At 42.5% G+C, this 15,396-nt stretch overlaps 1 pseudogene; it reads left to right on the top strand.

Annotated features, from left to right (window-relative positions):
- Window positions 1–3,596: 3,596 nt before the first annotated feature.
- LOC130526785 (equilibrative nucleoside transporter 1-like) lies at window positions 3,597–7,781 on the top strand (annotated as a pseudogene).
- The last annotated feature ends 7,615 nt before the right edge of the window (window positions 7,782–15,396 follow it).

Genomic DNA, 15,396 nt, shown 5'->3' with positions numbered 1-15,396 from the left:
CTATGGTTACCAGACCTTCTTTGCCAACAGAGTGGGTGAAATCCAGGGGTCTGGACCAGCGCAAGACTGGTGGTGGATCCCTGGGGATCTAAACATTGCTGACATCATTACAAGAGGAGGCACTCCTAAAGATTTGAGAGAGGATTCCACATGGCAGACTGGACCAGAGTTTCTGAAGCTGCCAGTGGAGGAGTGGCCTATAAAGTCAGGTGGGGAGGTTGCAGTGCATGCCAGGGAGAATGTTGATAAACTCCAGAGGAAGGCATTCTCAGCAGTGCTGACAAGAGCCAAAGGAAAAATGGGTCAGAGAGACCACCTGCAGGAAAGTCAAAGTGAAATTCAGGAGACTACATCCAATCCATCCCCTCTTCCAGAAAGGAAGCCTGCTGGCTGGGTGAAGAATCTTTTGGATGTGGAAAAATTCAGCAGCTTGTCCAGTCTCATCAAAGTTATCGCCTGGGTGTGGCGAGCTGCCAAGAAGTGGCTGTAGAAGAAGGGTCCGACTAGAGGACAGTCAAAGTGGGAGGCAAGGTCAATCAAAGAAAAGGCCAAGGAAGCTGTGCTGACTCCAGAAGAACGTGAGGATGCACTTAGAGACCTCTTCCTTGCAGCCCAAGAAGGAGCTACATTCCCACACACCACTTTAAGCAGGTTGGCAGTATAGAGAGATGTGGACTCTGGACTCCTGGTCTGTGGAGGCCGTATTCAAATGTTCAATGAAGACAAGACTGCAGTGCCAGATTTACCATATGAAGAATGGTTGTCAACTTTGTTGGCCGAAGAAGCCCACAAAGTTAACCATGAAGGTGTAGCAGGGACCCTTCTCAGGATGAGGAAAAGGGCCTGGGTGATAAAAGGTCGTCGGCTTGCAAAGAAAATGGTGGACAGCTATGTGATCTGCCGGAAAAACAAAGCAAAACAGTGTCAGCAGATCATGAGTGACCTTCCACCAGAGCGATCACGCCCAGCCCGTACCATTCGAATTTACAACCATGGACCTGTTCGGACCTTATGAGGTTAAGGATGAGTTAAAGAAAAGAGTAAAACTTAAACTTGTCTTCTGCTGCATGGCTTCAAGAGCTATACACACTGATGTCAGTGATCAGTCAACAGAGGGATTCCTGCTGGCATACCAGAGGTTCACTTCACTAAGAGGGCACCCCAGAAAACTGTGGTTTGACCCAGGAACGAACTTTGTGGGGGCAAAACCTGTTCTAGAGCAGCAGCATAAATTGCTGGACCAACTGAACAGGCCTCAGCTTGAGGATTTTGCGGAGTGGTCGGGACAGAGTGGTCTTGGAAAATCCACCCTGCAGACTCTCCCCATAGGAATGGAGCAGCAGAGGCAGCTGTCAGAATAGTGAAGCGGGCCTTAAGCAACCTTTGTGGAGTTGGAGTTTTCACATGGGGGGAATTCCAGACGTTTCTCTTCATGGCAGCCAACCTGGCAAATGAAAGACCCATTGATGCTAGAGTTCAAAGCAGGGAAGACTTCGTGGAGTATATCACCCCAAATTCCCTGTTACTAGGAAGGACCAGTCCTACGGCGGATCCAGGAGACTTCCAGTTTGATGGCTATCCATACAAGAGACTCCAAAGTATTCAGAGAGAGGTCAGCAGATTCTGGCAAAAATGGTGCCAACTGGCTGGTCCTAACCTATTTGTAAGAAACAAATGGCACACCAAGGAGCAAAATGTTGCAGTGGGAGATGTGATTTGGCTAGCTGACCAAATTGCCCTGAGAGGTCAATACAAATTGGCCAGAGTGGTCACTGTCAACACCGATGGAAAAGGCATTGTAAGAGATGTAAAAGTGAGAACCTTTCCCAGCTACCCTGTCTCGCTTGCCAAGCCAATCAGAAGAGGGGCCATGAAAACTAGCAGAGATGGAATCAAGAAGCTTTCATCAAAAATTCCTGCAACAATTCTTCATAGGGATGTCAGACGCCTTGTTATCTTACTTCCTGTTGAAGAACAGCAAAAGGCATAGAAGAATGGTGTGACCTCCCGGTTGTAAAAAAAACCAAGAGCTCAAGTGGGAGGTGTTGAGCTAAATCTCAGAAGTTTATCCTGGAGTTCTTCACACCAACTACAAATCCCAGAAGGCATTATTGAGCAGAGCAGGCGGTAATCACAAAGTGGGGACACCTGGAAGCTGCACTGGAGGCAGCACTTAAAAGGGTCTCACTCCACACTAAAAGGTACTCACTCTGGGAAAGAAGAGCACTGAGGAACGAAAGAGAAGACAATTGACAAAGAAGACGATTTCAACACAGGGTTCCTCCCAAAGACGTCACCGGTATGAAAAAAAACTTTGAATTGATGGAGATATTTATGTTTGTTTGAATTGTTTGCTAAATTGTCTCCTTTTGTGTTAAAGGTTTTCAACCTAATCCTAATCCTGCTACTAATGCATTGCCGCAAGCCAAACAATCTTGAAAATAAAATAAAGATTGAGGTGAAATGGAAGAGTTGATCTCGTGTCCTTTGGGGATTTATGGAACCAGGCCATTTTCACGTTGGGCAGGTGCTGAAATAAGGGAGATAACTTGACACTTATATTCCCAATAGACCGCTCCGTTCTCAGAATGCTGGTTTACTTGTTGTCCCCACAGTCTCTAAAGGTAGAATTGGCAGCCAAGCATTTAGCTACCAAGCCCCCCTGCTATGGAACCAGCTGCCTCTATGGGAGGCTGATGCTATCTCTACTTTTAAGATTAGACTTAAAACTCTTATGATCACTAATTCTGTAGTTCTATTTACTATCCTAGACAGACAAACTATAATACTTCAAACATAATACATGATCACCTGACAGGCCTCTGTCACCCCACAGGGTCATGGTTTCCTCTACTCTCCTCTCCAAATAGATCGGGGATGTTACTTGTGTAGTTTTTCCTGCTCCCCCTCCCCTCTGTGTTCATCTACAGGTGTCGCCGCCTTCATAGTTGTATGCTGACCCACTCAACTCGACTCTACCGGCAGTTTATTTTAATTAAAATAATGTATTTCTATGTTCTCTACCTGTCTTTCTACCCAGCCGGACATCAGCAGGAGGGTCCTCCTTTATGAGCCTGGTCCTGCTCAAGGTTTCTTCCTGTTAAAGGGGAGTTTTTCCTTGCCACTGTTGCTTGTTCGGGGTCCAGGCCCTGGGATTCTGTAAAGCGCCTAGAAACAATTTTGATTGTAACAGACACTATATAAATAAAGATTGATCGATTGGCCACCTAGTGGGGGGAGGTGATTTGACTCCACCCACAATCCGACTCCTGCAAACTACTTTGTAGACACATACATAAATTATTCATGCCAATAACTGTAATTACTATAGTATTTTTCAAATATTAGCTTTTGGGGGATTTTAAAAAAAATGAGCAGGCTTAATGGTAGCTGTTTCAGATAAACAAAAATAGAAGCTAGTATGTTTTAAGTAGAAGTGATAGAATGGGACATGTGCCAATGCAAATAAGAACCACCCTGTTGGAGTTCAGCAGTGCAGAATGTATTAGTTGTGCAGCATCCTGAGCTATCTGTTTGTCATGTCTGCAGGTCCATTCTTCACTTCATTACATTAGTTACACTGTTTTTCCTTAAAGATGACAATCAGCATACCACAGGACAAGTAAGTACATTAATCAGATCTGTGTGCCTCTTGCAGGCAAACTTAGACTTCTGATATTCTAAAAGTGGCGAAATAAGACAGAACTTTTTTGTGCTGTTATTTATATCCCTTGTCTTTTATTAGTGCTACTGTGAGTGATTCGATCAGTAAACTGAATGCTTGTTAATAAATAATAATTTTAATGCCTGTTCACTTAAGAAATTACATGTACTGGTGCCTTCATTTGAGCAAATTAGGCCTCATCTTAATGTGTCATTCACATGAAAATATTATGGTTTTAAATGTTAGAGAGTTAACTACACTAAAAAATGTAGTTGCTTGTTTAATTGCTTTGTTGTAGATGGTCAAAAATTGATAGGCAAGAGAGTTAGCAGACCTGCTAACTGGGGCCTCTGTGTTTTCTGAGAATTTGAATTGAAGAAAAATATTTTATCATAAAATTATTTCAGGTACTATGGAGTTTGGCTGATCTTTTTTTATGCTGGGTTTAGGAACACTGCTGCCCTGGAATTTCTTCATGACTGCTATCATGGTTTGATACCTTCTCCATTATTAGACAGCCTTGTCTTCTCAACATGCCTCTAATGTGGAGGACAAACAACAATTCTAAATAAAACTAGTATAAACTCATGGACTCAACTATGCTTTGTTTATAGTACTTCAATAGTCGTCTAAAGGAATCTTCTTTGGGTGATACTTTAGCCAATCAGACACAGGCAGCAGGCGAGCATCGTAGCATTCTGGAGGCAAAGTTCAATAACCTGATGACGTTTTTTGCCATGCTGCCACTACTCTGCACGTGCCTCAACTCTATCCTGCATTCACTGTAAGTACTGCAATCAAACAGTAATGAAGACCTTTTCAATGGAAGTTCAAAGTGTTTGCCTTCAAAGTCTTTGGAGGTTATATGTCCTGGGTTAAAGACTTACGATTGTTGCATCATCTGTTCTTTCCATTTAGATCAACATTTTAACCACATGTGGTCATCACATGGCAGATGTTAAACTGTCTTAAAGGTTGTCGTGTACTTGCAAATTTAAGCTTTGTTTCAACTCCACAATGTCTAAAAGAAAATATGTTTCTATCAACACTAGTACAAGTCAGTTCCCTCTGTGCAGACTTAAACTGAACAAAGCTTAAAAGAAAATAACTTTTTTTTAAGAATGTCTCCATCTGTGGTGCTACCACTGACATTCAGAATTGTGTTTAAAGTTCTGTTTGTTTAAAGAAACCTAAATGATGTGTGTCATCCAAGAGTTGTTTTTTTTTTCTTTTTTTAAAAACCCTGCTGCTCTGTTTCTTTATGGATTTTTTTTCCTTTTCTTGCCCTTCTTTAGGATATCTCAGTGTTTGCGAGTGTTGGGCAGCCTTACTGTCATCATGTTTGTTTTTCATCATCACAGCCATTATTGTCAAAGTTCCTCTAGAACCTCTAACTTTTTTCTGTCTAACCATGGTGAAGATTGTCATCATCAACTGTGCATGTTCTCAGGTTTTCCTAATAGTTTCAAACTATGAAAAAAGGCAGTATTCATTGATTGATTTGACTCCTTTGCAGGACAGCAGTGGTAATTTATTTTGTTTTGGTCTCAACAGCCTTTGGGGCTGTGTTACAGGGAAGTCTATTTGGAATGGCTGGATTGCTACCGGCTTCATATACTACTCTAATCATGAGCGGTCAGGGACTCGCTGGAAGCTTTGCAGCCTTTGCCATGATTTGCGCCATTGCAAGTGTGTCACATCATCATTTAAGTCACAGAAATCATTATCTCAGAAAGAGATGATATAGACAGAACGTTTTAGATACTTTTTATAGTAAAGGTAATTATTTCCGTTAATTTCCTCTCTTCCTATTCTTCTCTCAGGTGGTTCAGATCTTCATGATTCAGCATTTGGTTCATTTATCACAGCATGCACTGTTATTTTTATGTGCATTCTCTTGTATGTTGTTCTACCTAAGCTGGTAAAACAAAGAAACACACACATACTTCTCCCAAATAGTTTGGAATGTTGCATAACATTTCTTTTGTGCTTTGTAGGAATATTTCCAGTTTTATCAAGAGACAAACAGAAAGAAATGACAGATGAACAGAACTTATCTTATGAAGAGAAGTAAAAAAAATTGACAATTGCTGCAAACAGAAACAATATAATTTCTTGTTATTTTTTTCCTTTAAGTATGTAGTTTACTGTGTCTTCTGACATTAATGTATTCCAGACAATAAAAATGAAGCAACAGATCAGACGAAACGGCAAAAAATCTCTGTGGTGAAGATCTTTAAAAAGGTTTGCTTAGAATGCATTTTTCAAATGAATCTTTTCCCAATTTTTTGTCAATTAAAGTGTAATAACTGAGTTACAAAATGTTTATCACTTGGTTTATATTTTGGTATGACCAATAAAACTGTCAATTTTTAATTTTGAATGACTCCACCCTACCTCTCACCATCAGATCTGGCTGTTGGCTCTCTCGGCCTGTTGTACTCTCACCATAACGATTGGCATTTTTCCAGCCATTACTGCTGACACAAAAACGTCACTGACAGACAATGGTTCCTGGGGTGAGTCACACATTTTTATAGTTTTTGTTTTTTTTTACTTTGAAATACCAGTGAGAGCTGAAAGATTACTGCATCTGTAAGAATATACGTATGAAGAAATATTATGCAGATAAATGGCCTCTGACCAATTTGTCCCTGTATGACATTGTCCTCGTATGCACTGATATAGATTATTTTCAGATTCACTCAACCTTCATAACAGGACACAGACAATCTGCAGTTTTAACAAGCTCCTTAAACATAATTTAAGCTTTGAATTGCACCATTGATTTCTGTTTTCCTATTTTATATTATTTGATTTTGATCCAAACAGTCAGATTAGCATGTCTAAATGCATATTTAGCATGTTTAAATTTGTAACCTTTCTGGATTTACACAAATCCCACAGACAAAACAGTTACAAAAAATGGTCAAAAGAAGAATAATATGGATGTATACATACATTTTACAATCAGTCTATGTTCATGTTCTCACATATGATGTTGATTATACGCTTGTGTTTGTGGCTTTATTTCTGCTAATTCACTTCATGGTGACATACCCTGACTATTATCCAAGGTAATTTTGTGTGTCAACTGGACTGTTTTTCTTCTCTTGAAGATGTTTCGCCTTCTGTCCAGACCCTGACTATGTTTATTTCACAGATCAGTACTTTGTCCCAATCAGCTGTTTCCTGCTTTTGAATCTGTGTGATTGGGGAGGCCGAAGTTTAACAGCACTCTGTATGTGGGTAAGCTTAATTCATCCAACAGGAAATTGATTAGTAATTTTTTTTCTCTTTAAATAATTTTATCCAGGTTTGTTCAGGACATGGCACATTGTATGTTTCTTTCATTTTTTTTATCAAAGTGCAAACAAAATATAAAACAAAAGCAAATAAAAATACAATTTATAAGTTTTTGTCAAATGAAAATATGAACACTTTCTCATGTGTAATTACCTGATTCATGTTCCTGGTAGTTGTTAAGAAGCCTACTTAAATAAGACAAACTTATGAATGATTTTCCACAGAAGACAAACATTAAGCGTTAATGTGTCAAAAATATACCGTAGTAGACAGACATCTGTGTTATTAGACCTGTGGTTGTTCTCCTTGAATGTCTTTGTTTAAAGTTTTGTTGTTTTTTTCTTTTTCAGTCTAGAAAAGACAGTCTGTTACTTCCTGGGATGATTGAGTGTCATGTCATTTTCATCCCACTCTTCATGTTGTGTAACGTTCAGCCTCATCTCCATCTGCCTGTCTTATTTTATCATGATGCATTTTTCATCTTGTTCATGACCCTATTTGCCTTCAGTAATGGATATCTGGCCAGTCTCTGCATGTGCTTTGGGCCCAAGTGAGGAAATAAACAAAATTATGCCAACACATTTTTTCATCCTAGCAATTTTAAAATAGACATTTTATATTTGTTTAATTTATTTTGCTCTGTAGGAAAGTTCTTCCACATGAAGCAGAAACAGCTGGAACCATCATGGCTTTCTTTTTGTCATTGGGTTTGGCTTTAGGAGCAGCTCTATTATCAGAGCAATTATTTAAGTGGGAAAACTATTCTGGCTATTTTGGAAAAAACCCAAAGAAACAAAAAAACCTTCTTTGATATTGTTGTGATATATTGTCTGTGATGTAACAGAATGTCAATTCTATGAAATAAATTCTATGAAATGCGATGCTGAGCACAAGCATAATGAAATAAAGATGGAAGAAAACCTGTGTCAATTTTTTTTTTTTTTTAACGTAACGATGTCAGGTAAGCCAACAGTTGTGTTTTAAATGGATCAGATCTTCTGCTCTGTTTGTTTCCATTCTAAGAGTTAAAATAACTCGGATGAATTAGATTTCTGGCATTGTCCACCGCTTGTGGGCTTGTACAAATGAAAAAGTCTCTATGTGATTCTCATATTTAGCATGGGTAGTATTAATGTTAGGGTTAACGTTAGGCTTATTGTTAGGGTAAGGGTTAGGAAAAGGTTTTGGGTTCTGAAATAATTAGGGTTAGGAAAGGGGTGTGGTTAGGGTTAGGAAAAGGGTTACGTTAATGGGTGGGGTTAGGATTGATGCTGGGGATAGGATTGATGCTAGGGTTGATGTTAAGGTTAGGTTTATGATTAATGTTTGGGTTAGGTTTAATATCAGGGTTAATGTTATGTGAGGTTTAGGGTTAATGTTATAATATCAATCAATTAATCAGTTTTTATTTATATAGCATCTTTTACAATCAAAATTGTTTCAAGGCACTTTAAAGAATCCCAGGGCCTAACCCTAGACAAGCAACAGTGGCAAGGAAAAACTCCCCTTTAACAGGAAGAAACCTTGAGCAGGACCAGGCTCATGTAGGGGGACCCTCCTGCTGATGGCTGGCTGGGTAGAGAGAGAGGAGAAGGGGGAGGACAGGTAGAGGAATAGGGAGGAGAGCAGAGGTAGAGGAGAGAATAGGCACACATACTCCACAGAGTACATACAGAAATACATTATATTTAGTAAAGTAGTTTGCCGGTAGGGTCAGGTTGAATGGGTCAGCAGGGCATGGCTTCGGCCAAGACGTTCAACCTGGCTCCATGCACCCCTTAGCAGCCAATACAGAGAGTCAGAGCTGGTTCTTTTTTCAACTTTAAAAAGGGCCCATGCCTTAACAACACTTTGATAAAATGGCGGTAGTGTCAGGGTTTTGGGGTTGTGTCGGTCATTGTGCTGTAGGGGGTGGTGTGGGGCACAATTGGTTACAGCTGGCACTGCTGGCAGGCACACCTGTAGGCAATTTACATTGGGCTGCCTATTTAAGCAGGTTGCGCCTGCCTGTCAGTGCCAGGGTGCCTGTTTGTGTTGTGAGGGTGTTCTGCTGTTCCTGAGTTCTCTGCGGTCCTGGAGGACTGCTGTTCCCGAGTTCTCTGCGGTCCTGGAGGACTGCTGTTCCCGAGTTCTCTGCGGTCCTGGAGGACCGCTTCGGTTCCCGAGTTCTCTGCAGTCCTGGAGGACCGCTTCGGTTCCCGAGTTTCCTGTTGCCCTGGAGGGCCGCTTCGGTTCCCGAGTTTCCTGTTGCCCTGGAGGGCCGCTTCTGTTCCCGAGTTTCCTGTTGCCCTGGAGGGCCGCTTCTGTTCCCGAGTTTCTGGTTGCCCTGGAGGGCCGCTTCTGTTCCCTGTGCTCGGCTGTCCTGGAGGACTGCCCGCGTCTTCCTTGTGTTGCTCCCCTTCCCCCGTAAATAAAACCTTGTGACTATTTTACTACTGTGTCCTGGCCTGCGTTCGGGTCCTGTTCACCCCCCTCCGTGACAGAACACCCTGGCCAGTGTGGACCCGGCGGGTCAGGATGCAGTGGAGCTAAAGACACAACCCCTCCCTTCCCCTTCCCTGACAGTAACCTTCCCCGTCGCCCACTTTGATGGTCCTTGTAGGGCGCCAGGAGGCGCCCGTTGAGGGGGGGGTAATGTCAGGGTTTTGGGGTTGTGTCGGTCATTGTGCTGTAGGGGGTGGTGTGGGGCACAATTGGTTACAGCTGGCACTGCTGGCAGGCACACCTGTAGGCAATTAACATTGGGCTGCCTATTTAAGCAGGTTGCGCCTGCCTGTCAGTGCCAGGGTGTCTGTTTGTGTTGTGAGGGTGTTTGTTCGGGTTCCCTCGTCGTGTGTTGGATCTGCGGTCCTGGAGGACTGCTTCTGTTCAGAGTTCTCTCGGAACAGGTGAACAAGTTAGTGGACATGGGGATCACTGTGGGCAGACAGTTTGTCCAAGTAACCCCGCTGACACAACCGGTGGCAAGGATTACTCTGTCCAACGTGACGCCGTTTATTAGCGACGAGTTTCTTGTGAGGGAGCTGTCGCGGCATGGGAAAATTTTTTCCCCGATTAGAAAGATGCTTTTGGGCTGTAAGTCCCCGCTGCTGAGACATGTAGTGTCTCACCGGAAACAGGTTCACATGATCCTCAATAACAGGGCGGAGGAATTTAATTATCGTTTCATAGTTCGGGTGGATGATTTCGACTTCACCCTTTTTGCGACCTCCTCCACCCTGAAGTGTTTCAACTGCGGCAAGGAAGGTCATCTGGCCAGGGCTTGTCCGAGCCATGCGGTCCCAGATGCCTGGTGGCGGAGCCTACCGCTCCCGGGCCCGTGGCGCCTCCAGCCTCGTGGCCCGTTCCAGCGGCGAGGCGTCAGTGGTTTGGTGCAGAGGGAGGCCCCGCTCTCCCGGACGGAGTGGTGGCAGAGTCGCACGCGGAGGAGAAACGGGCCACAACACCACCCTCAGTGGTGGAGTGGGCCTCCTTTTTTCAAGGAGCTTCACTCCATCATCACTGGAGGTGGAGCATGTGGTGAGGGGACAGTGGGCCCGATTCACCAATATGTTCTTACGAATCTTCTTAGATTCTTTCTTAAGTTGTCCTTAAGAAGTTTTTTAAGAAAACCCTACGTCGGATTCATCAACGCGTTCGTAAGCCCCAGAATTGTTCGCAGCTGTGTTCTTAGATTGATGAATGCCATCTGTTCGTAAGTTGAAAGTGCGTGCCAGGTGTGTCTAATTAACATACGATTAGCATAAGTCACCGCCCACTAATGCCCATAAAAGGAACTGCAGCAGGACCCTGTAGACGGAGCAAAAAGCAGCAAAATGCCCAAAGCGAAATGCCCAAAGCTTGCCTCTCCACGCCTGATTTCTGACGCCGTGTTGAACAATCAAGAAAGGATGGCTAACACGCTTGATAAAATTGCCTCAACCCTGATGACTATAGCCAACACGCTTAAAGAAATCAACGAGAATGTAAAAAAAGAAGAATGTAAAAAAAAAAAACGTAAAAGCTGTGCTCGGATTGTGACAATAATGCATTTTATTCACAAACGGGCAATTAATCGCGCTCGAACGTGAACCGCGTGCCTGCAATCTGGCCCCATCATTGCGTCAGGACGCACATCCTCACGGGGTTGTGGCTCTGTGTCCAAACACATCCAGCGCCCCTTTAAAATGCCGATGGTGCGTTCAGTGGTGGAGCGACTGCGCGCATGCATCTGATTGAATAAAACTCCTGTGGAGTCTGAGGGTTGGTCAGTGGTGTCAACAACCAGGGCATATCCTCGATCCCCTAATAAAATAAATCAAGATAAAATCAAATAAAAAGACAGTTTTGGCATGGTTTCCAATTTGGTTGATTAATGTTAAGTCATTGGCACATTTACATAATTTTAAAATTCTCCGTAAATCACCAAAAATAGGAAATAAACAAATAAATAAATAAATATGACAGAATTATCATTGTAATATTGAATTTTATTGAACTGCACAAGAGAAGAAAACACAACCATGCCAACATGTCGGCATGTTCGTAGGATTTGTTCTTACCTACGAATAAATCCAGGATAAGAAGAAATTGGTGAATGCCACAATCTTCGTCAACTGTTCGTAAGTGGGACTTAAGAACAAATTTGTTCGTAAGAACGCTTCGTGAATCTGGCCCAGTGTTTGCTGGTGAAGGCATGCCTCCAGAACCACTTCTTGGTTTTTATTAATATTTATGCTCCCACCAATGGTACAGAGAGGAAGAGCTTTTTAGAAAAAGTCTGCACTGCTTTAAATGGGGATGGGGGATTCTTAACTGCACAGTCTTTTTTAGACCACGCAGAGCCTCATCCAGCCTCGTGACATTGTCTGAGACAGCTGGCCTATTCTCATGGCCTGGTGGATGCGTGGAGGAGGATGCACGCAGACAGCAGGCAATACACTTGGTCCCACCTAAGTGACGGTAGGATCTCCTCGGCCAGACTTGACCGTTTTTATTGTTTTAGGCATCACTTCAGTGTTTTTAGGCAGTGTAACATCATGCCAGTTGGTTTTACCGATCACTCGTTGGTTTTAGATGAAGTCACTTTAAAGAACATTGGGCCAGATTCACGAAACGTTCTTACGAACAAATTTGTTCTTAAGTCCCACTTACGAACATTTTACGAAGATTGTGGCATTCACCAATTTCTTCTTATCCTGGATTTATGCGTAGGTGAGAACAAATCCTACGAACACTTAGGAGTACTCTTGCGCACATTTCAGTGCCGACATGTTGGCATGGTTGTGTTTTCTTCTCTTGTGCAGTTCAATAAAATTCAATATTACAATGATAATTCTGTCATATTTATTTGTTTATTTCCTATTTTTGGTGATTTACGAAGAATTTTAAAATTACGTAAATGTGCCAATGACTTAACATTAATCAACCAAATTGGAAACCATGCCAAAACTGTCTTTTTATTTGATTTTATCTTGATTTATTTTATTAGGGGATCGAGGATATGCTCTGGTTGTTGACACCACTGACCAACCCTCAGACTCCACAGGAGTTTTATTCAATCAGATGCATGCGCGCAGTCGCTCCACCACTGAACGCACCATCGGCATGTTAAAGGGGCGCTGGATGTGTTTGGACACAGAGCCACAACCCCGTGAGGATGTGCGTCCTGACGCAATGATGGGGCCAGATTGCAGGCACGCGGTTCACGTTCGAGCGCGATTAATTGCCCGTTTGTGAATAAAATGCATTATTGTCACAATCCGAGCACAGCTTTTACACGTTTTTTTTTTTTTTTTTTTAACATTCTTTTTTTTTACATTCTCGTTGATTTCTTTAAGCGTGTTGGCTATAGTCATCAGGGTTGAGGCAATTTTATCAAGCGTGTTAGCCATCCTTTCTTGATTGTTCAACACGGCGTCAGAAATCAGGCGTGGAGAGGCAAGCTTTGGGCTTTTTGCTGCTTTTTGCTCTTTCTACAGGGTCCTGCTGCAGTTCCTTTTATGGGCATTAGTGGGCGGTGACTTATGCTAATCGTATGTTAATTAGACTCACTGGCACGCGCTTTCAACTTACGAACAGATGGCATTCATCAATCTAAGAACACAGCTGCGAACAATTCTGGGGCTTACGAACGCGTTGATGAATCCGACGTAGGGTTTTCTTAAGAAACTTCTTAAGAACAACTTAAGAAAGAATCTAAGAAGATTCTTAAGAACATATTGGTGAATCTGGCCCACTAAGCTTTTTCAAAGAGGTAGGTTTTAAGTCTGATCTTAAAAGTAGAGCTGGAGTCAGCCTCCCGTACCTGTACAGGGAGCTGGTTCCATAGCAGGGGGCCTGGTAGCTAAATGCTCGGCCCCCCATTCTACTCCTAATTTGAGTTAATTTGGCCACAGTGCTGAAAATAAACCTGGGGTTGTTCTTGTTTTCCTCAATTAAAGAAGAAAAATAAGCTGTTCTAGCCTTATGGAGGGCCTTTTTGTAAACTAATAGACAGTCTTTCCAGGCTACATGATAGCTGTCTATTTTACAAGAATTCCACTTCTTTTCTAGTCTGCGCGCTTTCTGCTTGAGGGTCCTGATATGTGAATTATACCAGGGGGCACACCTCTGATTTACTATTTTCTTTTTCAGGGGGGCAACAGAATCAAGCGTGATTCTCAGTGAGGTTGCTGCACCTTCAGCAATAGAGTCAGCCTCAGCAGGGCTAAAATTATAATGATTGATCCCTGGGGAAACACACAGTGGTCCTGAGATGAACGCAGGGATTGCTTCCTTAAACTTAGCTACAGCATTATCTGAAAGACATCTGTTGTAGTAAGACTGTGTTCTGAGGATAGAAGAATCCTTAATCATAAATGTAAAAGTGATCAATGAATGATCTGACAGGAGTGGGATCCAAGGAAACACTGACACATGTTCTACCTCAACACCATAAGTCAGAACTAGATGTAAGGTGTGTTTGAAGCTATGACTTGGTTGGTTTATCTGCTGGAGGAAACCAACTGACTCAAGTAATGAAACGAAGCCATTTCTAAAGCTGTCTACATGGATATTAAAGTCTCCAATGATAATGACTTTGTCCGTTCTAAGGACCAAGTCAGATAAGAAATCAGAGAACAACATCAAGGAACTCTGAATGTGGCCCAGCAGGGAGGCTGATATACAACTACAAACAAAAGTGGCTTTTCTGTCTTCCAGTTCAGATGGGTGATGCCAAGAGTCAGACTTTCAAATGAACTGGAGCCATGTTTTGGCCTAGGATTAATTAATAACTTGGAGTGATAGATTGCTGCCACTCCCCCTCCTCGACCAGTAACACGAGGAATATGATCATTAAGATGGTAGGAGGAGTAGATTCATTTAAGCTAACACACTCCTCCTCCTGAAGCCAGGTCTCAGTAAGACAAAATAAATCAATGTGATGATCCGCTATCAGGTCGTGCACTAACAGGGATTTACCCAAAAGAGATCTAATATTTAACAGTCCACACTTAATTGTGATATTAGTTTCTCCAACTTGTGCTTTGGTATTAATTTTAATAAGATTATGGTGATTTACCGCTCCCCTGCTCTGTGCTTGGTGAACTTTTAACCGTGGAACACAGACTACCTCTATAGTGTTAAATATGTTATTGTTGGTGGATGAGGGTTCAATGGAAGCGGCAGAGAGGTGTGTAAGACTACAACTCTGCATCCTGGTCTGGACCCTGGTTTGTCAGGTCACTTTGGGTCCAATAAAATTAGCCAAGTTACTAGAAATATGAGAGGCACCATCCCGTGTGGGATGGACACCGTCTCTCCTGATCAGACCAGGTTTCCCCCAAAAAGTGCTCCAATTGTCTACAAAGGCCACCTGGTTTTCGGGGCACCACCGTGACAGCCAGCGACAAAGCAACGACATGCGACTAAACATAATAATAACTTTACCAAATTTACGTTTACTTCTCGCTACGCTTCCTGCGAACCATCACCCAGCCGCCTTGGCTAGCCGGTGGCTCGGCTGACGCAACTCCAGCTAACTCCAAGCTGCGGAACCGAGTCTCAAGCTCACTAAGTCTCGCCTCTATAGCCGTAAATAAACTACACTTTCTGCACCTATTCCTTTCACTAAGGGAGGCAGAGGAGCAACTAAACATTTCACGCGCTGAACAGACAAAGACACCGGGTGAAACAGATGGTGAGGCCATGCTAATGCTGATAATCAGCGGGGCCCTGTGTTTGTTTAATATGGGTTATTTCTCACTGTTATCATGTGACTAGAATGTCCCAAGTGTTCAATTTTAAGTAAAGTGAATACAACACATCGTGCACAGTGCAACCAACGAACGATTGAGAAGACAGGAAGTGACAATATAGCATACCGATGAATACATTGTATCTGCTTTTGCTAGACACAACTGATATGAAAATAATAGAAAATAGTATCACCAATAAAAACACAG

The sequence above is a fragment of the Takifugu flavidus genome, chromosome 6 (assembly GCF_003711565.1).
Source record: "Takifugu flavidus isolate HTHZ2018 chromosome 6, ASM371156v2, whole genome shotgun sequence".
In the NCBI taxonomy this organism is placed as follows: domain Eukaryota; kingdom Metazoa; phylum Chordata; class Actinopteri; order Tetraodontiformes; family Tetraodontidae; genus Takifugu; species Takifugu flavidus.
Note: the sequence above shows the minus strand (reverse complement) of the source record. Positions and strands in the feature narration are given on the sequence as shown.